The following is a 23,274-nucleotide window of genomic DNA, read 5'->3' as shown; positions in this document are numbered from 1 at the left end:
TATGGTTGGCGGTACTCATGGGGTACCAGTAGATGAGTTATTAGCCTGAACTGTGGCTGAACTATGTACTCCACGCAATACAGATGCTCTTTCTCCAGTACAATGTGGGGGTACTGTCTCAGGCACTGCGCTGAGGGTTTGCTGCCTCGCCATTCACAGACTTCACCTGTTCAAAGATGTGGCTAAGTGTCCTGTCATCATGCTGTTCTTGGATTAAACTTCTCGCTCCAGGAGGGCTTTGAGATCCATGGCAGGTGCCAGCCATTCATGTGTCTCTCTGGCTGGCCCTGGTCCCCAGTGTGTCCCCACCTGGGGAGTCTTCAGAGTCTCCCAGGCCCACAGACTGGAGTCTGTCACATGGCTCAGCTGCAGCATTGGCCAGTTCATTACAATTTCCTGAAAGGAGGACCATTCTCAGCTAATTATCACAGGGCATGCTAATTCAATAGCTAGCGCTACTGTAACTGAGTCAGCGTGGGTCCCCACTGTCAGTTCCAGTCATCTACTGGGATATGGCTTCATGTCTCCATGTACACACTGCAAGCGAATTGTCCCCTCCGCAGGCAGCTTGTGTCACTGTTTGGCTACACCGCAAATCTATAAATCCTGGTACCCCCTTCCTTGGGCCCATACCAGGATGATCAGCTTCAGGGCAGCCCTTCTACAGACCCTCCCTTCTGCCATTCAATTCCAGGCATATTCACATTTCATCAATGGGCACTTGTTCTTCATATGCCCCTGTTGTCCACGGGCTCCTTTCTGGCGGGGAGCAGGGCTGACCACATGTCCAAGATCAACAGCTCCAGCCTGGCTGTCTTCATTGCTGTGCAGGTATCCAGACAATACCTCACATGAGCTCAGGTTTATGTCTCCCCAAGTCTTCCTTCTTCTGTGCGGGTGGACCAGGTTGCTGGAGTGGGATCTGTACACACTTTCTGTTGCACCCAGGACTCAGCATCTGCTGGCTGGCGTCCCACTCTGTTGGTGGCCCTAGGTGTGAGTGGATGGAGGTTGCACAGGTCCCATCTCTAGCAACTGAAAATTCTCCGTCAGCTGCACCGCATCCGACAACAACTCAGGGCAATGCTGGAGCATCCACTCCCAGCCCATTATTGGTAGTATGGACACAAATTGCTTAGGACCAACTCTGCAGCTTGGGCTCCTTTGAGTGAAGCAATGCTCTTTGAAGGATTGCACCACTACCCAGGGAAGTGCCCCCCCGGGGTACGTCTCAGCTTTCAAGTGCTGCCGATGTGTTGCTACACTGATATCTAGGTAATGTAAAATGGCAGCATTCATCCAATTATAGTCTCTAGTCTGCTTTGGATTATGGTTATGGTAGGCCAGCTGTGCCAGTCCCATCAGGTATGGTGCTAAAACCAACGTCCAATGCTCCGGAAGCTATTGAGAGGCCAGCCCTACCCTCACAAAGCTGGTGAGGAATGCTTCTGGATTGACCTTGGGGCCCATCTTGATTAACTGTACCAGCACAGAAGTCTTTCTGGTGAATTAGGCCCTGTTGGGCCTCCCTGTGGAGGTGCTGGGAGTCTTAGTTATTACAGAAGGCCTCTCTGGAATTCTTGCTGCTAGGAAACCATGTCCTTCAGCAGCTGTGCTGCTTGGGCCTGCTGCTGGGTCATCTACTGCTGCAATATCTGCTGCTGGTTGGCCTGCTTTTGTTTGCACTCTGCCATCCACTTACACCAGTGCTCAGGGTCCCTCTTGGCTGATGCCCTCTTGAGGAACCTGTTTCGGTCTCAATGCCTTTTATCAGGTGTAGAACTTCACATCAGCAGTGTCCATCAATTGTAGGCAGCCAATCCCCAGCTTGGGCTCAGCCAGTGTCTTTGAAGTCCCTTGCCCCAAGCCTCCTAAAGGAGCCCCCACTCCTTGGAAACCTTACTGTTCCCAGCAGGAATCCAGGTCACTCACAGGGTCTTTTCAGACCCCAATTTACAGTCCACTTTCCATCACTGGAGTGAGGGCATGTCCCATCACACTTCCCAAAACAAATTAATAGTAAAACATAAAGAGAGTCCTGTACCCTGAAATGTACCAGTACTCCTGTCACCATAGTGTTCCCAAACATCCTATACCCAGTCCAGCGCTGCACTAATGGAAAGTAAGGTATGTGGATGGGTTTTTTGTTGCATTGGGGAAGATTTTAAAATATTTTCTTTTTAAAGTTGGCTGTTATCTAAAGATGTCCTTCTTGCCTTCTAGTCCCAATACTGAACTGCTATCCTCCATCCTCATTCCCTCCTCCCCTTTAGTAACACCATGGATGAGGGGGATTTTGTATTCCATGTCAGTATCTGGCTGTGCACCTTTGCACTACAAAATGTTTTCATTTCAGCTGCTATTATGACCATGCTAAGCAAATTTCCTTCTAGCACAGACTATGTCTATCATGCTACTGCCCTAGAAAGAAGATGGCTACTTATACTTTTTTCAGATCTCCCAGAGAACTACTTTTGAAGCAGCATTGAGATCACCCCTACTCTCATGAGATAAATAGCAATCATTCAGCCTGACTCTCGCCTGCAAATTATCCCTAGCCTCACAAGGCAGCTTGTGTCTTCCGCTTCACATATTAACAGCAAGGGCTTTGGTGATTCCAAAGCCTCACAGAAGCCTATTGTATTAATTTAGATGGACTTCTTTCGCATGGCATCTGAAAAGCAATGAGCTGGATTATAATTGAATTTTAAGATTCTAAAGCCATTCTAATGCTTCTGGAGTAGTTAGATGGTTACCCCTTGTACCATCATTCTAAGCATGAATGGGACAATTGTCTGTGATGAATCTCATGGTTTTGTACCTCACCACAGACACCACTTGGTGATGCTTTGATTTTCCATTTGTGGAGGAAATATCCACCATCTTCGTGTGTAGTCCGGATGCAGCTGAGTGCAGTCCACTGCCTACTGGGAAGGCAGAATCTTGGGACTTCTTTCATTGGATTTTCATTTAGATGGACAACAGAGGCCAAAGGTACTAACAGAAATCACTTGCTGTCCAGCATTAACAGCGTTAAACAAGGTCTGGGGTTTGGTATACAGGGGCCCCTGCCTGCTTAGTACCATGGCAAACACACCCCTAAAAATCCCTCTGAAGTTTTATTTAAAGATACAGAAAAGAAAGAAAACCAGTTAAAAGCATTTGAAATGTAAAGTATTAGGTATGGGTTTCATTTTACCAGCATCCCTTGTTCCCTTTCCCTTTAGCTGGAGAGTTTCAGAAGGAAGAACCCTTGTTTCACAGTTGGCAAAATCTTGACTTCAGCACTCAGCATCGTGTTCAATAATGGAGCAGTGCAATGGCTAGATCAATGGCTGGTCACTGCCTTCGCCATTTCCCTTCTAGGGATGTAGCATCATGGACACAGTCTGTGCTAGAAGGAAATTCTTCTTAGCATGGTCTTCAAAGTAAACAGGAAAAGAGAAAAAGTAGCTGAGATGAGATGGAATTGCTATTGTTGCAGCTGCTGCTGAAGTCTAATCTCAATTCATCTCAGGTGGTGTTTGGGATTCAATTGGAGCTGGTAGAGGTGGGGATGTCAACTGGGTTCCTCCCTCTGGCTCGATCTGGTGAGGGCATCCCTCAGGATCAGGATGAAAAAAGTCTGCAAGTCCAAGGAGAAGGCAAGGTTGCAGCCACAACGGTTAAGCTTTCTCCAGCAGCTCTTCTTCCATCTTTTCCCCACAAAGTCTCTCTCTTTTAAGGACCCCCCGAAAGGGAATGATGGGCAGAACAGCTCATTCCCTCGTGATTTTGTCCACCAATTAGGCCTAATATCTGACATGCCAACTTTGGTTCATGAATTTCCAGTTCTACATCTTGTTTTTACCAAACGTGATTTCAACAGAATCCTTGACATGTATCAGCAGGCCCTTTTTCTCTGGACTAATCTAGTTTCTCTGTCTAGTTCTTTTGAACTTGTTCATTATTGAACACAACTTGATCTATTTGCCATCAACATTTGTTATCATAGGTTATTGTAACAACTTCTGAACTTTCACATACTTTTTACAACTGAGTTCACAATTAGGGTAAATTTATTGGCCCAATTATCACAACAGGCCGTTAGACACTCTCTTGTCCACCTGGTGCCAGGAGAGGTAAGTGGCTTCATGCAGTTTGTAGCTACCAAGGGTCTTTATTTCCTAACAAAACAATCTCTGCAATGTTTCTCAGAAAGTGTCTGAGGAGACAACCAGCTGATCACACAAGGGGTTGCGCAGCAGGGGCTGGTGAGAGAGAGCATTATCAGACAAGCTTGACTTCCATAAAAGCAAAAAACCATCTGACTCCAGGGAGCTGACTTCTCAGTAGCAGGTGCCAGTGTGACTCAGCATGCTCTCCCTTCAGCCCTGAGGTTAGTATCACAGACAAACAGGGCTACATAAATCCACACTGAAATTTGCAGGCTTTATGCAGCTTTGTAGTTGCTGCTAAGTCTCTTCTATTGGATACCTGAAACGTGGAAATAGAGCAGAGATTGAGAAATCGGCTGGGAAACCAGAACAGTCTGAGCAGTGCTTAATTTGTGCCAGCGCTTGCAACGGCTGAGTCCCGGCACCTCTAGGCTTGGCAGTTCATAGCCATGGCACCTCTGGGTTTGCTGCATCAGTTATGAAAGTAAACAATTTGCTTCAGCCCCTGTGACTCTTTCATTACAAATTAAGCACTGAGTCTGAGTGGCATCCTGACCCAAACACATCCCACCACCTAACACAACCAACCAGCCTGTCTATTTTAGCTTTTTAGACTGTGGCATTTAAAAGCTGATTTAAACCTACCAATAACCAAACAGCCCCTCTGTCTTTACCAGTGAATGTAATAGCCTCATCGAAGCTAGAAGTGGAAATTACCTCTAGATCATCCAGCCCATACGCTGCAGCCAGTAGAGAATTGTTCTCTGTAACATTTCTTCTTGGGCTTTAGGCAGCCTAGCTTTAAAAGTCCCCCCAGAATAGAACTTCTACCTCTTGCCTAAATTTTCCTTTCCTGGTTTCATCTTTAAAATCCTTGTTATGCCCCCCAGGTATCGCACTAATTAATTCCTCTCCTAGTAGTTTACACTCTTCATGTGTCTGTAAGCTCAAGCTTGTCCTACCTCCCTAGAGTGGTCTCCTGGAGACAACATATTTACCACTTTTAATCTCTCCTCTTAACCCAGTGCCTTCAAACCCAAGATCATTTTTGTTGCTCCTTTCTGAACTCCCTCCAGTTTGTTAATTTTAAATGATTTCACCACTGATGAGATATGAGCCCCTGACATAAGCCCACCTCCTAAACACATTTAGAAGAGTCTTTTAGCGGTTTTAAGATCACGTTAGTAATGAGCTGCCAATAACTGCCAGCAGACAAAGATCCCAGATCACCAACATTTAAAGAAACTCAAACATCAGTGTTTTACTGGGAATGAGCTGCTCAGAAACGTATGCAAAATTCCAGGTGTGGTCACAGAAGAGTCAGACAGAGAGCCACAGCGAATGGGGAAAACAAGGAGTACCTGCGGCACCTTAGAGACTAAAAAAATTATTTGGGCATAAGCTTTTGTAGGCTAAAACCCACTTCATCAGATGCATGCAGTGAAAAATACAATAGGAAGATGTATATACACAGAGAACATGAAATAACAAATGTTGTCATACTAACTCTAACGAGACTAATCAATTAAGGTGGGCTATCATCAGCAGAAGAAAAAAAACTTTTGTGGTGATAATCAGGATGGTTCATTTCAAACAGTTGGCAAGAAGGTGTGAGTAACAGTAGGGGAAAAATTAGCATGGGAAACACCTTTTAATCAACTGTTTGAAATGGATCATCCTGATTATCACTACAAAAGCTTATGCCCAAATAAATTGGTTAGTCTCTAAGGTGCCACAAGTACTTCTCATTCTTTTTGCTGATACAGACTAACAGGGCTACCATTCTGAAACCTGTCACAGTAGTATAGTAAGCAAAGGAGCAAACCTCTGACTAGGATCCCATATCAAACTTTAAAGCTTTCTGTTTGTAAAGTGCCAAGCATACTGATGGTGTTGTACAAATGATAACTAATACCAGAGAATTTCTTGGGAGGACAGATGACACAGCCTTTGAGGTGGAGTGAGGTGGGTAAGTGCTGCTGTAGCAGGTATTCTTCTCACTGTATTTTGCTACTGTTGAAGTACTTTATGATTGTAAACCGCTACCGTCAGGGCAATAAAGCCTGTCATCTTTTTTATATTTTAACTGAAATTAATAAATAAGAGAAAGATCATCAATTTCAGACACAAGGCCAACCCAGGACACACAATCTCTTCCCCAGCCAAAGGGCAATATCCTGATGCAGGGTGAAGACACATGGATACCTACAAAAATGGGGTTTGTTTTACTACTTCTCATGAATTTAATGACAGAGGCTGAAAATCCTCTGCTAAACCTCCTGTCCTTTAAATCTGATGTTCATAATCCCCAAACAGTGGAAAACAAATATTTATCTTATTAACAAGACTGGAATTATTTTTATTAGTTATGTCCACCTTCACCAAACTGTCCAAAGTCAGACTGGTTTGAATCAGTTGTTAATGATGAACCCAGCCACCATGGCCCTGCATTTCAGGCTACATCACTGACTCAGAAAGGATAGAGTGGAACTGGAGAAGATTCAGAGAAGGGCAACAAAGATAATCAAGGGTATGGGAACAGCTTGCATACGAAGAGATTAAAAAAGATTAGAGTTATTCAGCTTAGAAAAGAGATGACTAAGGACAGATACAATAAAGGTTTATAAAATCATGAATAATGTAGAATAAGTGAATAAAGATGTGTTATTTATCTCTTCCCACAACACAAAAATGACAGGTCACTCAATGAAATTAACAGGTAGCAGGTTTAATACAAACAAGAGGAAGTACTTTTTCACACATCACACAATTAACCTGTGGAACTCATTGCCAAGGAAGGTTGTGAAGGCCAAAAGTATAACTGGATTTTAAAAAAAAGAACTAGATAAGTTCACTGAGGATTGGTCCAATCAGTGGCTATTTGCCAAGAGGATCAAGGATGCAATCCCATGCTTAGGGGGTAACCTTAAACCACTGACTGCCAGAAGCCAAGAAGGGAAGATGAGGTGGATCACTCCAACTGCTCTGTTCTGTACACTCCCCTTGAAGCTCTGGTACTGGCCACTGTCAGAGACAGAATACTGGGCTAGATGGACCATTGGGTTGACCCAATACGACAGCTCTTATGTTCTTACTAAAGGAGATGTGCAGAAGCACCTCTGTATCTAACCTCACAGTGTGCGGTACAGGGGCCAGATCCCAAGCATGGGAGGACTGTCCCCAGAAAAGCACTTCATCATTTTAAAATCGATTCCTTGGATGAAAACTTGAGTGTGTCAGAGAACTCCAGAAATGTGATCCTGGGCCCTCTGGCCCCAGCAATCTCTGACATCCATATTCCATTACAAAATTATCTTTCTACTTCTATGCAAAATTATAGCAAGAAATGTTTAAATGTATGGACTGTAAAGGGAGGTCCATTTGGGCAAATTTATGTAATTACAAAAAATTAGCTGAAAAATCAAAGTATAATTCTGAGTTAACTCTGGTGAAGTTGGTGCTCACCATCCAGCACTGGCCCCAAGGGACAGACCAGACAATCTCACAGGCCTTTTCCATCACTAATGTCTAGAATTAGGAAGAGCTGCATAACTGCCTTTTTCAGTGGGTGGCAGAGTAATAGTCCAAACCTAGCCAGTAACATCTGCCCCATGTTTCAGGAGTTCTGCACAATGTCAAGTTCTTAGTGGCTGCTTTTTTGTTTTATAAACCACAATGGCACTCAGGATTCTCTAAATGGGAGCTGGAAAGCATGCTGCAGCTCTGACAGAAAAGGAAATGTGAAGGATGAGGTGATTGTCTGGTTTATTTTTATGAATATCATAATAATAGCAGATAAACTGAGATGTATATCTTGCCTGACTGCAAGCAGTTAAATCAAAGGCAGCTTTTAGGAAGAAACAAATAGGAAATGAAACAATGACAGAGATAAGGTATCACCAGAGAAATACCAAGTTTCCTCAAGGCAAGGGCGGGCAAACTTTTTGGCCTGAGGGCCACATCGGATTTCTGAAATTGTATGGAGGACCAGTTAGGAGAGGCTGTGCCTCCCCAAAGAGCCAGGCGTGGCCCAGCCCCCACCCCAATCTGACACCCTTCCTCCCACTTCTTGTCCCCTGATGGCCCCCCCGGGACTCCGGCCCCATCCAACCCCCCATTCCTTATCCCCTGATGCGACGTCCCTCTCCCACCCCAGACCCCTGCCCCATCCATCCCTCCCTGTCCTCTGACCCCTGCCCCTAACTGCCCCCCACCACCCTATCCAACTCCTGCTCTCATTCCTGACTCTCTCACCCGGACTCCTGCCCCAATTCAACCCCCTCTTCTCCCTGACCATCCTGGATCCCCTGCGCCGACTCCCCCCTACTGCCCCATCCATCCCCCCCCTCTCCTTCCTGACTGCCCCCCGGACCTCTGCCCCATTTCAACCCTCCTGTTTCCTGACTCCTGACCACCACCCCGAACTCCCCTGCTCCCTATCCACAAACCTCCTGCTCCCTGCCCGCTTACCGCGCTGCCTGGAGCACCAGTTGCTGGGGGTGCTACAGCCGTGCCTCCTGGCTGAGGCAGCCATGCCACTACGCAGCACGGAGACTGGGTCAGGTTGTGGCTCTGCACCTGCACTGCTCGGCAAGAGCTCGCAGCCCCACTGCCCAGAGCATTGTGCCGGCGGCTAAGTGAGCTGAGCCTGTAGGGGACAGGGAACAGCAGGGGAGAAGCTGGGGCCAGCCTCCTGGGCCAGGAGCTCAGGGGCCGGGCAGGAGGGTCCCGAGGGCTGGGTGTGGCCCACGGCCTGTAATTTGCCCATCTCTGCCTTAAGGGAACAATAGGGTATTTATTAACTAGGAAACATCCATCTGCTGGGTTCCAGCCAGGCTAGCAGGTTTACTTATCCCAGGCTTGAACCTAAGATCAAAAGGGCACTAAACCGTTACAGACTTCATTCTAGAGAGGAAGTGGGAGAAGGGAGTGAGTGCGCAGCAAGGACGAGAGGTGAATCTTTGTCACACAGATATTGATGGGATGCTGAAAGGGCTGTCTGTCTCTCCTAGTGCAGGAGTAGGGATGTCTGGGCTGAGTGAAACTTACCTAAACTTTATTCTTTTCTTGCAAGTTTTGGGTAAGGTGTACAGGCCTTTTGTTGTTTTATCCCTTTTCTCTGCTTGCTGTGTACCTGTGGTTGAATAAATAATATTTGGTTTTGAAGAAGCTGTTTTTAAGTATCTTTAAATTAGCCACTGGTCACAGGCTACCAAAGGAAAAGGGCTTACAGGTGTCAAACATAGCTGGACCTATCATAGCCTCATGTAAGCAGGGGTGCTGCAGCCCAGAGACTGAGTCTATGGCCAGGTCTACGCGTGGGGGGGGGGCCTGAGAAGGGGGGAAGGGAGGAGGAGAGATCAATCTAAGTTACGCAACTTCAGCTACATGAATAACTTAGTTGAAGTCAATGTACTTAGATTTACTCACCGTGGTGTCTTCACTGCAGTGAGTAAACTGCTGATGCTCCCCTGTCGACTCCGCCTGCGCCTCTTGCTCTGGTGGATTACTGGAGTCAACGGGAGAGTGCTCGGCAGTCGATTTATCGCATCTAGACTAGACGCGATAAATTGACCCCCGCTGGATTGACTGCTGCCCGTCAATCCAGCGGGTAATGTGGACAAGCCCTAAGAGCGGTAGAACTGCATGGTTCCACCCAGAGACGGGTGAAGATAGTAAAACCTGTCACCAGAGGGGTGTAATTCCAGAGCACATAAAGGAATCTAACAAGCTCCCTGTTCTGTAACTGTGACAAGGACTTATAACCTGAATGTAGCACCTTCTCTCTGAGATGTTCTTTTACTCCATAACTGGGAGGCACTAATGAAGCTTAAGTATCAGAGGGATAGCTGTGTTAGGGTATGGCTACATTTGGAATTTCAAAGCGCAGTGTGAGTGTAGTCGGAGCGGCAGCGCTGAGAGAGAGCTCTCCCAGCGCTGCATGTACACCACATCCCTTATGGGTGTAGCGTGCAGCGCTGGGAGCCGCGCTCCCAGCGCTGCTGCCCTGATTACACTGATGCTTTACAGCGCTGTATCTTGCACCGCTCAGGGGGGTGTTTTTTCACACCCCAGTTGCAGCGCTGTAAAGTGTGAGTGTAGCCAAGGCCTTAGTCTGGATCTGTAAAAGCAGCAAAGAATCCTATGGCACCTTACAGACTAACAGATGTTTTGGAGCATGAGCTTTCATGGGAGAATACCCACTTCATGCATCTGACGAAGTGGGTATTCACCCACGAAAGTTCATGCTCCAAAACATCTGTTAGTCTATAAGGTGCCACAGGATTCTTTGCTGCTTTTACTAATGAAGCTTGACTCTGATGAAGTTTGAGGAAGCGTGTGGGAGGAAGACAATGATCAGACAGAAGCGGTACTACGGATCGAAGATGCAAACAATGAAACATTTCTCTCTCATATTACTCAGCTGGAAGCGGATTTGGTGCCAACCAAGTTTCAGGACAACCTTACCTCTGCTAATTCCCAGCAGACACACACACGACTTTTCTTCCTACTTATTTTAAGCAAGAAATCTTGACAGGCAGTGAATTCCCAAGTGATTATTGCAGCCTTAAGCAACCTGAAGTACCTAGAAGTTCCAGTGTGCCCCACGTGGGCTGGAACTACCAGGTATGTTTAATCTGTCTCATTTTATTGCTTCCAGAAAAATGTATCCCACATCAAATTAAGTGACACCAGCTCCATTAGAATGTTAAGTTCATGTCACTGCAACATTATACTCAAATGTGACACAATGATTACTTGCAAAAGCCAGTATATAAATTCAATTAAAAGGAGCACAAGAAATTATTATAAAGCAGCATTCCATGTAGGCAAAGTTATTTGCATAGCATGGGCTAAAGTTTCAAATATGTTGTCTAAGTTGTGCCAGCAAAAACAAGTGTGCCCATTGTTTTATGCAATAAGAGGCCTTTGCGCACACAGCGTGGGTAACTATGCGCCCAATCTCTGTTCGCATCTGTGGTTCTCTAGTCTAGGTGCACATTTTGTTCAGGTGTAAATTAGGTATCTAAACTTGAAAATACTGTGGATGTATGATATATGGAGACCAGTATGTATATATGGGTGTGTGACTGTACTGTTTGATAATCCATTTAAGTAGTTCGCTGTTTGATTAAACGCCTCAGAGCTCCTCTTTTACAGGGCACATAGAAAGATAATTGTCCAGAGCAACTGTAATCTTCTCAACCTGGGCAGCTGCTTCTGAGTTGTGGACTTTGAGAGTCCCAGTTAGAGAGAAAAATGAGGGTAGTATGGATAGTTTATACTCACAAAAAATATTATAAAATAATCTACAAGGTCTGCTTTAAACCAACAAACCAGAAATGCAGAACTGGTTCTGGAACTCCATCCTCATCCAGCTGCTGTGCCTTGCTATTTCAGTTAATTGGTATAGGAAATTACTATACCTGCCCAAACAAGCCCAGAATAGCTGCCTTCCTAAGCCACAATGGGTGGAATTTCAGCCTTAATGTAATGCAAAGGCTCCTCGTTAGAGTATAAGCCAAGAACTTTTAAAATTCATTTGTTATTTTATTAGCAGCTGCAGGAGGAAGATATATATCTAGCACATGCATCTGCATATTTCCCAGATAGTTTTTTCAAAAACAGCCAGGATGCCACCAGAATATTCTCTGCTCTCTCAGAGCTGCATCCATCATTCACAGTACCTAGCAGGTCTTTATCAAACCAGCCCAGAAGAACTGGGCTTTCAAAGGAATGCAAAAAGCCAGAACGAAAAATTGGCAACAGATATGAAAGCAACAGAGAGCAGCTTTAAAAACATCATCTTGTTGCCTGATTGGAACCTAAATTAAGGAAATTAGTTAGGGAAGTGGATTGGACTGAAGAACTTGTGGATCTAAATGCGGAGGAGGCCTGGAATTACTTTAAGTCGCAGCTGCAGAAACTATCCGAAGCCTGCATCCCAAGAAAGGGGAAAAAAAACATAGGCAGGAGTTGTAGACAAAGCTGGATGAGCAAGCATCTCAGAGAGGTGATTAAGAAAAAGCAGAAAGCCTACAAGGAGTGGAAGAATGGTGGGATTAGCAAGGAAAGCCACCTTAGTGAGGTCAGAACATGTAGGGATAAAGTGAGAAAGGCTAAAAACCGTGTAGAGTTGGACCTTGCAAAGGGAATTAAAACCAATAGTAAAAGGTTCTATAACCATATAAATAAGAAGAAAACAAAGAAAGAAGAAGTGGGACCGCTAAACACTGAGGATGGAATGGAGGTTAAGGATAACCTAGGCATGGCCCAATATCTAAATAAATACTTTGCCTCAGTCTTTAATGAGGCTAATGAGGAGCTTAGGGATAATGGAAGGATGACAAATGGGAATGAGCATATGGAGGTGGATATTACCACATCTGAGGTAGAAGCCAAACGAACAGCTTAATGGGACAAAATCGGAGGGCCTAGATAATCTTCATCCAAGAATATTAAAGGAACTGGCACCTGAATCAGGGGTTGTACCGTACGACTGGAGAATTGCTAACATAGTTTCTATCTTTAAGAAAGGGAAAAAAAGTGATCCGAGTAACTATAGGCCTGTTAGTTTGACATCTGTAGTATGTAAGGTCTTGGAAAAATTTCTGAAGGAGAAAGCAGTTAAGGACATTGAGGTTAATGGTAATTGGGACAAGTTACAACATGGTTTTACTAATGGTAGATCGTGCCAAACCAACCTGATCTCCTTCTTTTAGAAAGTGACAGATTATTTAGACAAAGGAAATGCAGTAGATCTAATTTACCTCGATTTCAGTAAGGCATTTGACACGGTTCCACATGGGGAATTATTAGTTAAATTGGAAAAGATGGGGATCAATATGAAAATTGAAAGGTGGATAAGGAACTGGTTAAAGGGGAGACAACAACGGGTAGTACTGAAGGGTGAACTGTCAGGCTGGAAGGAGGTTACTAGTGGAGTTCCTCAAGGATCAGTTTTGGGACCAATCTTATTTAACCTTTTTATTACTGATCTTGGCACAAAAAGCAGGAATGTGCTAATAAAGTTTGCGGATGACACAAAGCTGGGGGTTATGCTAACACAGAGAAGGACCAGGATATCATACAGGAAGATCTGCATGACCTTGTAAACTGGAGTAATAGTAATAGGATGAAATTTAATAGTGAAAAGTGCAAGGTCATGCACTTAGGGATTAATAATAAGAATTTTAGATATACATTGGGGACACATCAGTTGGAAGCAACAGAGGAGAAGAAGGACCTTGGAGTATTGGTTGATCACAGGATGACTATGAGCCGCCAATGTGATATGGCCATTAAAAAAGCTAATGCACTTTTAGGATGCATCAGGCGAGGTATTTCCAGCAAAGGTAAGGAAGTGTTAGTACCGTTATATAAGGCACTGGTGAGACCTCATTTGGAATACTGTGTGCAGTACTGGTCTCCCATGTTTAAAAAGGATGAATTCAAACTGGAACAGGTTCAGAGATGGGCTACTAGGATGATCCGAGGAATGGAAAACCTGCCTTATGAAAGGAGACTCAAAGAGCTTGGCTTGTTTAGCCTAGCCAAAAGAAGGCTGAGGGGGGATATGCTTGCTCTTTATAAATATATCAGAGGGATTAATATTAGGGAGGGAGAGGAATTATTTAAACTTAGTACCAATGTAGACACAAGAACAAATGGGTATAAACTGGACACTAGGAAGTTTAGACTTGAAATTAGATGAAGGTTTCTAACCATTAGAGGAGTGAAGTTCTGGAACAGCCTTCCAAGGGGAGTAGTGGGGGCAAATGACATATCTGGCTTTAAGACTAAGCTTGATAAGTTTATGGAAGGGATGGTATGATGGGATAGCTTAATTTTGGCAATTGATCTTTGATTATCAGCAGATAAGTATGCCCAGTGGTCTGTGATACGATGTTGGATGGGATGGGATCTGAGTTACTGCAGAGAATTCTTTCCTGAGTGCTGGCTAGTGAGTCTTGCCCACATGCTCAGGGTTTAGCTGATCCCCATATTTGGAGTCGGGAAGGAATTTTCCTCCGGGGCAGATTGGCAGAGGCCCTGGAGGTTTTTCGCCTTCCTCTGCAGCGTGGGGCACACACACCCCTTATGTTTCATTCTATGCATCCAATGAAGTGGGCTGTAGCCCACAAAAGCTTATGTTCAAATACAGTTATTAGTCTCTAAGGTAGCACAAGTACTCCTGTTCTTTATACAATATAAACATTTGATATTTAACTGTAAACTTAAAGTCACTCTCTAATTCCCTAAAAGTCAAAAATACTGAATATGTACAACCACAGGAGTGATTTTTCTATGGATTTTAGTATTTGCACTGATATTTACATTTGGGATTTTTAAAAAATAAATAAATGTAAAAGTGATGTTGCAAGTGACAGGTCTTGAATCAGTAGGAAATTCCACAGTAAAACACATCTGAATCAAGAAGATTTTCCTGCTATTTAGCACCCATTTCCCCCTCATTAACATAATCTCATTCCCTCGTCAAATCCTGAATAATCTCTCACCCCTTTCACTGTTTACAGACTTCCAATAATTATGAACTTTTATGTTCCCTTAGTTGTCACTTATCCAACTGACACAATTTAGCTCTTTTGATCTTTCCTCATAAATCAATCCCTCCAGCCCCTTAATCACTTTTTTTTTTAAACTCTTCTCTGAACTCCCTCCAGTAATGATGTGATCATAATCCTCAAAAAGGAGAGGCTTTGGCTTTAGTTCTTCCCCACAAACGCACGCAAATTCTCAGGCATTTCACAAGCTTTATACATGCTGCTGTTACCAGCTGCCAAGCACTAGACCAAGATACCAAAATGGAATTGTCTCAAACACCAGCAATGCCAGAAGCAGAATGGCAAACAAAGGCAACACAATGCAAACTAAAAGAATAAAGAGATCAACCTTCATCTTGTCAACAGAATACAGTGCATGAGATGTAAAGGCTAGATTCAGAACACAGAAGCTGGAGTGACTGCCCCCCTGTCCTGAACAACTGCAATTACTGTAAAATCAGCATCATTGTATTCACTCTGAAGTTCAAAATGGATCTTGTAAACTATTCCATGTCCATTTCTAACTTCTTGCACAGTGTTGTTGTGAGCTGTTTAATAGCTACCATGTTCCATCCTATGGTGGCTGCATTTCAATGGTGAATGGTATGACCCCTACATATACTGCTAAAGTGCTTGGCAATCCTCCAAAAGTGGAGCTGAAGATGCTATTAGTATTATCATGCATTTTTTGCATAAGAGTAGCACTTAAAGGCCCCAATCAGGATCAGGGTCACATTGTGCTAGGTATGGCACATAAACACAGGAAGACAGACCCTGCTCTAAAGAAAAGAGTGTTACCTTCTCCGTAAATGGTGTTCTTCAACATGTGCTGCTCATGTCCATTCCATATTAGGTGTGTGTGCTCGCCACATGCACCTTTGCTAGCAGTTTTTCCCTCAGCAGAATCCATAGGGGAGTGGCTCTGGCGCCCTCTGGAGTGCCTCCGGCTCCCCCCACCCTCAGTTCCTTCTTGCCTGAAACTCCAACAGTGGGGAATGAGGGCAGGTTGTGGAATGGACATGAGCAACACATCTTGAAGAAGACCAGTTACAGAAAAGGAAGAAGAAAAGACAGTTACCTTTTCTATAACTGGTCTTCTTCAAGATGTGTTGCTCATGTCCATTCCATATTAGGTGACTCCAAAGCAGCACCCCTGGAGGTGGGTAGGAGTTCATGGACTTGTAGATTGCAACACAGCGCTGCTGAACCCAGCGTCATCCCTGGCCTGCTAAGTGATGGCATAATAAGCTGTGAACACATGGACAGAGGACCGTCACCGCTCTACAGAAATCCTGGATAGGAATGTCCACGAGGAAGGCTGCCGAAGACACCTACACTCTAGTCAAGTGGGCTCTGACAATCAGTGGCAGCAGAACCCCTGCCAGGTCATAACAGGTCCTTATGCACGAGATGATCCAATTGGAAATCCTCTGTGAAGACTCCGGAAGGCCCTTCATCCTGTCCGCTGTAGCAATAAAGAGTTGAGTTGATTTACAGAAGGGCTTGGTATGTTCTAAGTAAAGTGTCGAACTAATGCTGGTGAGGCCATGCCAGAGCAATCATGACAACCTGTGCTTTGTCTCTCTTGATCTTTGCCAGGACATTGCTGATGAATGGAATTGGAGGGAACGGTACATTAGGCTCCCTGACCACAGCAGGAGGAAGGCATAGGAGAGGGAGCCCTTGCTCAGACCTTGCCAAGAACAAAACCCATGGCATTTCCTGTTCTGTCTCATAGCAAACAGGTCCACTTGGGGACCTCCTCACCCTTGGAAGATCATGCAGGCTACCTCTGGATGGAGTGACCACTCGTGGTGAGAGAAGTCCCTGCACAGCAGGTCAGCCAGCATATTCTTAACACCGGGAAGGTGACAAGCTTCCAGCTGGATTTCATTGCTGATGCAGAAGTCCCACAGACGGGGTGCCTCTTGACAAGAGAGCCAATCAGCGTGCTCTTCCTTGCCTGTTGTAGAACATCAAGACTGTGTTGTTTGTCAGGAATCGTACCACCTTGCCCAACAGATTCCACATACCAGCGGGACTGCTCAGAGCTCTTTGACGTTTATATGCAACTTTGTCTCCCCTGAATCTGCAGGTCACCGAGATGAACACCTCAGACAAGGTCTGAGGCATCCGGCACCAACTCGATGGACTGAAGGGGGTTGTAGAATGGAACTCCCTCCAGGACTGTCCTGCAGTTGGTCCACCATCTCAGCGAGGTAAGTATTGCCTGGGGAATGGTAACGATCTTTTCCGGGGGGTCTTGGGACTGGGAATAGACCACCCCCAGCCACTGTTGCAGGGGTTGCATCCAGAGCCTGGCATGGCGGACCATGTAAGTGCACACTGCCATGTGACCCAGCAGGGGCAGACAGACCCTGGCTGTAGTCAGAGGCAATGAGGAGGTTTTCGTGATGAGGTTTGTCAATGTCTGGAACCTTTCCAATGGCAGGAATGCCCTGGCACAGGTCGAGTTGAGGACCACTCTGATTAACTCTATCCTCTGCACCGGCACTAATGTTGACTTTTTGTTGTTTACCAGTAGGTCCAGAGTGGCATGTGGCTTGAAGCACCACAAACTCCCTTTGGATGTGAGAACTGAAGCTGCCCTTGACAAGCCAGTCATTGAGCTACAAGTAGATCCGGATATCCTGGCGCCTCAGGTAAACTGCTACCACCGACATGCACTTGGTAAACACTCTTGGTACTGTCGCCAGGCCGAATAGGAGGACCATAAACTTGTAGTGGTGGGGCCCTTCGTAAACCAGAGGAAGTTTCTGTGTCCTTGAAAGATCGCTATGTGGAAGTATGCATCTTTCAAGTCAAGGGCAGCATACCTGTCTCCCAGATCCAGGGAGGGGATAATATAGAGGCCAGGGAAACCGTGTGGAACTTTAACCCCTTTAGGTACTTCTTGAGGTCTCGCAGGTCAAGGATGGGCCGCAGACCACCCTTGGGATTAAAAAGTACCAGGAATAGAACCCCTTGTTCCTGTATTCGAGAGGAACTTCTTCCACCACACCCAGCTGTAGCAACCCCTTTACCTCCTGGTGAGGACACTCTCATGAGAGGGGTTCCTGAAGAGGAACAGGGAATGCTGGTGGGAAGAGGGGCTGTAAAGGAAATGGAGGATACAAACCTGCTCCACTGTGCCGAGGACCCATCGGTCGGAGTTTATAGAGGTCCAAGCAGGAAGGAAGAAGGAAAAGCGGCTGGAGAACACTGGGTCGGATGGATCCAGGGAATAGTCTGGTAGGTCACCCTTGGTCGCACCCTCAGAATGACCATTTGGCCCCTTGCTTGGTATGGGTCGAGCCAGACTGGGCAGAGGGTGGAGGTGGGTGGCTCGAACAGGACAGTAGCCCTTGGCCCGTTTGTGGGGCTGGTCCTGCCGAGGCTGGCTCCCCTCGCCCTGAGGCTGCTGCAGTTTGTTAACTGCTTATGCCCTGGGGCTGGGATGTAAAGAACCAGGGTTTTCAGGGTGCGGCGGGAGTCCCTGAGGCTCTGCAAATAGGGCTTTGCCGTCAAAGGGCAAGTCCTGCATTGACTGCTGAGCCTCAGAGGACAACCCAGAGAGAAGCAGCCAGGAGGCTTGCCACATGGAGATAGCAGAAGCCATGGTGTGTCCAGCAGCAGCGTCCAACGCCACCTGGAGGGCCGTCCTGGCCGCGGACGTGCCCTCATCGAGGATTGCTCGGAACTCTTTCTTGGAAGCCTTCGGGAGCGCCCCTCTGAACTTGGCCATGGCTTGCCACATATTAAAGTCATATTGGCCAAGGAGGGCTTGGTGGTTGGCCACTCTCAGCTGAAAGCTGGAAGATAAATACATTTTACATCCAAAGAGATCCAGTCTCCTCAAGTCTTTATTTTTGGGGGTGGCCTCGGGTTGTCCTTGCCTCTCTTTGTGGTTAACTGCAAGGAAATTGGGGGCATGGTGGAAGTATAAGTACTCATGCCCCTTGGTTGGCACAAAGTACTTGCGTTTGGCCCTCTTAGAGATAGGGGCCAGGGAAGAGGGGGTCTGCCGCAAGTCATTAGTGATTTTGTATACCCCTTCACGAAGGGGCAGGGCCATCCTGGCAGCAGCCGAGGAGCAGAGGACGTCAAACAGAGTCTGAGGGCTCTTCCAGTTCCTTTGCCTGGAACCCCAGGTTGGAAGTGACTCTCTTCAAAACTTCCTGGTGAGCTTTAGCGTCATCTTGAGGAACTGGATATGGGGACCCTGTGATAGCCTCATCTGGCACTCCCATTGCTGCAGAGCACCTGCATTCAGGAAGTTCTGGAATTTTCCTTCCTAGCACATTTGGTAGTGAGTACAGAAAAAGACTTAAAAATTAAAAACTCTCAGGAGTGACTGCAACTCGGAACTTAAAAAGGAAATTAGCCTCATGCTCTCAACCTCTCTGTTCATAGACATGTCGCGTGACTCCTCTTCTTACTACAGCAATAAGGTAGCTGCACTACAGTGTTGGTCGAGGAAGTACTTTTATTGTAAGCCCTCAAATTCCCTTGGCTTTGCAAAGTTTCCACACAGATCATTTTATGCAGTGAAATTACAATGGGTCTCTTGAATATCAGAAATGACTGTACTCCACTCCAAACAACCATGCCCCATCTGGATCCATTGTCTACATAACCCATTTTCATCTTGTACAGAGCATGCACAGGTTCTTCCTGGAATTCAGTCTTCCTCGCACATCATATGATGGTGTGGAGCTGCCCAATGTGACAAGGAGATGGTACTAGACAGCTCAGAGTGCTGCATTTCAGAAATTAAAAGGTGCCCCCTTAAAGGCAGAAGAGAGAGGGGGCCCTCTTTTGGGCACAAAGCACTATGCCCAACAGGTCACTGGCTGAAAGAACACACTGAAAACTGTTCTCTCAGCAGAGAAGACATGGAATCCATCAAAGCAGGAGAGGAAACAGAAAATGCTGACAGACACAAACAGATAGGAATCACAGCAACAGCCTCAGTGCTAGTTTAATGGCCACTAGTGATGTGTCTCCATGGCAGCAAAGACTGCAATGAAACTGCTGCCTAGAAATTATAGATCTGATCATGGGAGGATTCTCAACAACAACTGCTTCAGCTGCAGCAGTCTGGCTCCTTCCATTTTGTATTTGTAAATGATGGTCTCAAAATAAATGGAACTAAACTCCCATTGTTAGAAATCCGGCCCTCGCAAAGCAGGACTGGCCCCTGAAAGCCTCACAAATCATCACTGCAGAGCAAGGCACAATGCAGAACACCAGTGAGCAGGGCTCCTTGTAACTCAAAAGTCACTTTAACAAAAACCTCTGCAGCACACTCAGGATATTCAGGGAGCCAAGGCGTTTAAATGAAAACTTGTGTTTTTTCCCCAGCCTGAGTGCTCAGGCTGTCACAACGGTTCAGGCAGTTCCACTCTAGGAAGCCACACTGGTTCGATTTGCATACATCAGAAAATCCTCTGCTTTCAGATGAAAATACCATTTTACTACTGGAAGAAGTATCATCATGTAACTAATTTTGGGCCCACTGACACATGCAGATCTTGGATGTGTTTATCTGGCCAGGGTCACTTACTGCAGAAAGGGGAGCTAACGTTGTTGTTGCTATGTGACATTTGCTGCACCTACACCTCCTGAAGATTCCACCGAGGGAGGGCTGGGATGCCGCTGTTCTCTCAGGCAAAACATGCATTAGTTACTTATGTTACTGATGCAGATAGCCTTAGTTATATTCTAGCTCCAACAAAGTGATGAGGAGCATCACCACTATGGAGAGGAAGAAATACACTTGGGGCCTCCCTCATAGAGCTGGGTGAAATTTTTTGACCAAAACCCAGTGAAAATGCAGATGTGGCAACACAAACATTTTGTAAATGTGTCAGCTTCACTTTTCCAAGCCAGTTGGGGTCAGGTTGCCAGATCAATCTTTTCCAGACTTGCCAGTCCAACACTCAGTCTGTATCCACTCTGTCGTCCCATACACAGTCTATCCCCCTCTTGGTCATCCTCCTGTTCTCTGCCCACAAACTCTAGTATCAAATGCTTCCTTATCAGTATTCTCTTCATCCATCCTTTGCATGTATCCCTGCCACCACAGCCTCCTCTCTTACAACTCTTCTCCAACACCACAAATTTTGGTCTCACTCCTGATGACATCGTTCCAGATGTGGTCCAGCAACATCACCCCTCTGAGTGCCCTCAAACATCTCATTTAAATGGCTTCAAGTCTTCTCAAGTGCTTCTCTTTGGTTGTCCTGATCTCTAATCCTTGATCATGATGATTCATGATCTGATTAGCTTCACTGGATTTTATGGGTCAAAAAGAAAAAACCCTACAAATTCGGGGGGAGAGGGAGGGGAATCTAAACACTTTGTTTCAACATTTTTTAGATGAAATGTTCAGATTTTTCCATTCAAAATTAGTGTTTGTTTCAAAATTTAAATTTTATTTTTAAAAACTGAAAAATAGTAAAAATGCTTGAAATCCAAACTTATGTTTCATTTCAGGTGGAACAAAACGCTTTGTTTGATCTGATACAAAAATTTGTTACTTTTCAATTTCTCAAATATACCTCTACCCCAATATAACGCGACCCTATATAACAGGAATTCGGATATAATCCGGTAAAGCAGCACTCTGGGGGCCGGGGCTGCTTTACCGCATTATATCTGGCAGCGGGGCTCGGGCGGAGATTTAAAGGTTCCTGGGCTCCCCGCAGTGGCCAGAGCCCGGGGCTCTTTAAATCACTGCCTGAGCCCTGCCGCCATTACCCTGGGACACTAACAGCGGGGCTTGGGTAGCGCTTTAAAGGGCCTGGGGCTCCGCTACCCCACTGCTACCCCGATTATAACGCGGTTTCACCTATAATGCGGTAAGATTTTTTGGCTCCCGAGGACCAAGTTATATCAAGGTGGAGGTGTATTTCTAAAAACTTCATTTTCAGTTCAACCAAAACTGTTTTTTTTTGTTTATTTTTTCAGAATTACTAGTGAAACACAAAAACTTGTTATTCGCCAAGCTCTACTCCCTTCTAACAGGGCCCCAAGCTCCCTGGGCTCTGAATAATATGGAAGTCCAAAATTAATAGGAAATTAGAAATAAGCAGAAGCAGGACCTAGAAGAAATGCTGCCCAACATGCTGTGACTTAACTCTATTCTTCAGTCAGATTTATGAGATCTGGGGCTACCTGTATTGTAAAGAGGCAGGAGTTCGGGATCTGTCAAGAAAGAGGGGTCCTGTAGGTGTGACTGATCAAATAATAGATCCATCAAGAAAAGTCTTAGGAAAGAATCCAAACTTTTGACTTCTTATTGGAAAATTTGTGGTTTCCTCAGCACTATCTTCAATGTAAGAGATGACAAGGAGGATCATAAGGTTAAAAACTAGAGACTCTGTCAATAAATGTTGAATCCTGGTGAGTATGTCCTGCATTTCCTCTATTAAAATCACCAAGCTATTCCCAGCGGACACAACAGATAGACCCAAGCAGCCATGAGCTTTTCATAAAGACATTGACTGCATAGTAACTACTGCCTGCCATTCCAAGAAATGTGCAAGTTCTTACTGACTATCCTGGGGACAGAAAAAGCGATAGACAAAAGCAGCCACAGTGGCTTTTGCTGCAACAGAACCAATGACACACCGTAACTGCCAGGTGGCAGAGGACCCAAAAGGGAAGGAAGAGAAGTTTGTATTCTTAAAAGGTTGCTGCAAAAAAATACAGATGAGAGAAAAAATCAGCATCAGCAGCTGACACTGTCTAGAGCAACAGAGACAACTTTTTGTTTAGTTCATAATAAAACATGGACATGTCAGTGTTTGGGTGAATTTATTCTTCCAACTGTTAGCTGGTTCCTATCTGTGTATACACCTGTCAATCACTCATTTGTCATGCTGTTGACCATTCTCTGTGGGCTTTGAGGGATAACTGGAAAAACTTTAACTATACTTGAGAAGACAAGTGTGCTCAAGCTGGATAGAAGCACATGCTTTACCTACATATTTCAGTCTAAAATTCCCATCAGGAAATAACCTTTAATGCACTTCGCTTCAGCAAACATACTTTGGTAGCACAGCTTTCCAGAGTACACCAACTGCTCAGGTGTGGCTCTGCACATGGACATAACGCAAGGGTTGGTAAATGCAATACAGAAGAGCCAGAACTTATATAAAAGTAATATGGGGCCAGGGACATGGAAAATGAATGTCTCTCGCCCGGTAATGGACATGCTTAGGATCCAGGTCACTTCAGCTGTAGCGTTGGGAACACCTGTAAAACAACCAGGCTCCTGAGAACACTGCTAGTTCTAACGAAGATTGGCAGGTCATAACTCGCAATCCATATGCTAGATCTTGCAGTGATACATCTCCTTAACCATGATGAGAAGTTTCAGTTATAAGACTGTGGTGATGCCAGCATCTGGGTGTGATAGGCAATAGTTGCCTTTTGAGTGTTCCTATCAGCTGGGTGTCATGATGCAATCTTTTTTTTATCTCTTCTCCTGGTGCCCCCTGTAGGTTGCTGACCTTGCTAGGCAGGTCTTCAGTGGCTCAGCCCTC

At 45.4% G+C, this 23,274-nt stretch overlaps 1 protein-coding gene across 2 annotated transcripts in view; it reads right to left on the bottom strand.

Annotated features, from left to right (window-relative positions):
* Positions 1 to 23,274, bottom strand: part of TTC28 (tetratricopeptide repeat domain 28) — a 316,685-nt gene that overhangs the window by 253,550 nt on the left and 39,861 nt on the right. Inside the window, exon 1 of one of the 2 annotated variants that reach the window (XM_030582636.1) lies at positions 9,207 to 9,238. The exons of the other annotated variant lie outside the window; for it this stretch is intronic. The gene's annotated coding sequence lies outside the window, so the exon portion shown is untranslated. Of the gene's footprint in view, positions 1 to 9,206; positions 9,239 to 23,274 lie in introns of those variants that run through there. 2 annotated transcript variants of the gene reach the window in all.

Source organism: Gopherus evgoodei, chromosome 13 (assembly GCF_007399415.2).
Source record: "Gopherus evgoodei ecotype Sinaloan lineage chromosome 13, rGopEvg1_v1.p, whole genome shotgun sequence".
NCBI classification, from domain to species: domain Eukaryota; kingdom Metazoa; phylum Chordata; order Testudines; family Testudinidae; genus Gopherus; species Gopherus evgoodei.
Note: the sequence above shows the minus strand (reverse complement) of the source record. Positions and strands in the feature narration are given on the sequence as shown.